Consider the following 3,199-nt stretch of genomic DNA (forward strand, 5'->3'; position numbering starts at 1 on the left):
GACTAAAGGATTTTTAATAAAAAATTAGAAATGGATGCAGACTAGTTTTCCTAAAACCATTAACTTACTTTACATATGAAAACCTATTTAAACATCTGTGTACACACATTAATAAACCACATATATGATTCCAAATAAGAATATCATGATATTTAAATATATCTATCAAATTGCATGTGTCTACTCTTTCTAAAGGATTTCTAGTGGACTAGTGGTAAAAAACTTCACTGCAATCCTGTAGGTACAAGGTCCAGATCCACCTGCTGCTCTGTAGGAGAAGGATGAGTGATCCCCTCTCATGCCATTAACAGCCTCCGAAAACCCACTGCAGCATCAGCTATCAATTGATTTCAACGTGATGGTGCTCAACAACAACATCAACAACAATTCACTCTAAATCCCCAAATTAAACCTATTGCCTTTGAGTAAATACTGATCCTACAGGAGGCAGTAGAACCTACCCCATAGTTTCCAAATCTATACAAATTTACAGAAGTACACTATAACATTTTTCCCTCATAGAAACTGGTAGATTTGAATTAGGTAGACTTGAATCTTGGCCCTTTGGTTTAGAGGTTAGTGCCTTAACAACTGTGCCACTAAGACTCTATTCTTTGAAGATTATTGTTAATCATTTACAACCATTACAGAATAACTTTTTACTAAGAGGAATACAATGTTTTCCTCTAGTCAGGTGGGAAATCAATAATTTTGATCTCATAGGCAATATTCTAGAATTTTCATATTTACACTGAAAAGTAAGCTAACTCCTTCTTAACATCTCTACAATGTACACTTGTTTAGATGTAGTCTGGTATGTGTATGTCATTTTGCTTTCCTGAATCCTTGTCCTCAATCAAGAGTATCTTGATACCTGGCCCTTCACCTGAAGTCCCAGGCCATACTGCCTAGAAGATCTGGCTTCACCATCTAGAGGACCTGGTCCCCATTTGGATACCCCAGCCCCAACATCTGGAGGATGACTTGCTGCCACCCCTCTGAACTCTGCCAGGGATATCAGTATCACAGGTGAACCCATTTAATTTCCTTCCTCCAAAACAAAACTGAGCTGCCTTTAGCCTAGGACACCTTTGAATGACCAAGCTGCAGCAGTTATCTGACAAAAGAGGATGCTAATTCAGAGACTATCTCTCTCCTGAACTGAAACAAATCTTCCCTTGAGTCAAAAGTTCAGAGAGAAACTCAGGCACAGTAGCTGTTAGGTCCTCCTCTGGAGCAGGAACATCAGACTGAGTTTCTGTGATCACATCAGGTGTGAAAAAACTCTACCACACCAATATCACAGAAGAAGCAGGCTTCTTCACACCCTACACAAACTTAAAACAAGATGTCACACCAAAAAGTGACACAGTATCAATAGATTTCCCTAAGGAATAAAGTCTGATGAAACTTTCTGACACAGAATTTAAAAGAACAATGATGGAATATTTTGAATGGAAGAAATACAAACTTGAAGAAGTAAAGGACACTATAAGCAAAACCCGAGAGGAACTTAAAAAAAATCAAAAACAATGCATATAAAACAAATGAAGGCCCACTCAGGCACTTGCTCAGGTGCCCGGCAGAGGAGACGGGTAGGTCGTGTGGCAGGACGGCAGCCGCTGAACCTGCGGAACTCACGGTGGCAGAGTCCCGGGTCTGAGGGTCTCCGACGTACAGGCAGCAATGTTGACATCCTCTACAGGGAGCTGAGGTGGAGACCGGGAGGTGACACCGCCACCTCCAGGGGCTGCGACTGGAGTAAGGCAAAAGAGAATGAAAGAAGTAGATAATCTTGATACTATAAAAGAAGAGTGGATTTGTGAAACAGGATCTAACAACCCACCCCACCTGTTAGTGATACTCGACAAAGGAATTGTGAATATTTTCTTGATAACCTTTTTGAGGATGCTCAGAAGGTTGCTGCCAAATGCTTGTCACCTACTGAAAAGAAGAAGCAGGCAAATATAAATATGAAATTATGGAAAAATGCATTCACAATCAGTGATGGCTTCAGAAGTTATTCTGATGGTACAAGCCAGCAGTTTCTGAACTCCACCAAAAAGGGGGAATTACCTTTAGAATTACAGGGGATTTATGATAAAGAGGAAGTGGATGTTAAAAATGAAGATAAGAAAAATGTAGTTTGTATGTCAACCAAGCCTGTATTCCAGCCCTTCTCGGGAGTGGGTCACAGATTGGGAAGTGCCACACCAAAAATTGTTTCTAAAATAAAGAGTATTGGGGTTGAGAATAAAAACAACTTGCGTACTGTCCTGTTAAACAATCTGGAACCAATCACTAACGTATAGATCTGGTTGGCCAATGGAAAAAGGATTATCCAGAGATTTAACATGTCTCACAGGGTGAGCCACTTCAAAGATTTCATAGAAAGATAACAAGGATCTCAAAGAAGTCTTCCTTTTTCTCTGACAACAGTGCTTCCCTTCCTCAAATTGTTAGATGAGTGAGACTGTCACTCTGGAAGAAGCACATTTACAGAATGCTGTGATCTTTCAAAGACTTCCCAAAACATCTGAGCCTTTTAGAGAACTTTTATAGCATTGGGTTTTGGTAGAGTAAGTGGATTATTTTGGAGAAACGGTGGTTATAAATGGACATGTAAATAAAAGTGAAGGAAAAGAGTAGTCAAATTCACTGGACTTTTGGTTCAAGAACTATTTAACTTTGACATTTTTCAGCAAGTATAAGTCAGTGAAGTACAATGTGACTAGAAACAAAATGCAGTGCACTTTATCCCAAAGGCTGCTCAAAGATAATATACCTATTTTGAAATACCAACTAATCAGCATAAGGTGTATTACAATAGTTTTAACATAAAAATATTAATGTGGTATATATTAGCAAATATGTTCATATTACCATTCATTAAAAGCAGTGTTTAATTACCTTTCCAAATGGCAGTGATTTACTGAAATAAATGGTCAGTGTCTCAAACTAAAAAGATAACAATAAATTAGAGAAAAAAAACCAACAAAACCACAAAATACCACAAACTATTAATTGCAAGATAATTGTCTTCTAACTGAGAATGTTTGAACAGAGCCCCGCCTTAACCGCAGAATGTTCTCAATTTCATTCTTTGTGACAAGATTCAAAATATTGAATTGACGACAGTACCAAAGATGCGTTTTTATTTCATAATAAAATTTTATAGTTTAGAATAATACTATAAAAA

At 37.9% G+C, this 3,199-nt stretch overlaps 1 pseudogene; it reads left to right on the plus strand.

Moving 5' to 3' along the window:
- Positions 1-1,776: 1,776 nt before the first annotated feature.
- Positions 1,777-2,562, plus strand: LOC102849158 (annotated as a pseudogene).
- The last annotated feature ends 637 nt before the right edge of the window (positions 2,563-3,199 follow it).

This window comes from Elephantulus edwardii, unplaced genomic scaffold (assembly GCF_000299155.1).
Source record: "Elephantulus edwardii isolate Elephantulus edwardi_28Jun2011 unplaced genomic scaffold, EleEdw1.0 scaffold00190, whole genome shotgun sequence".
Lineage (NCBI taxonomy): Eukaryota > Metazoa > Chordata > Mammalia > Macroscelidea > Macroscelididae > Elephantulus > Elephantulus edwardii.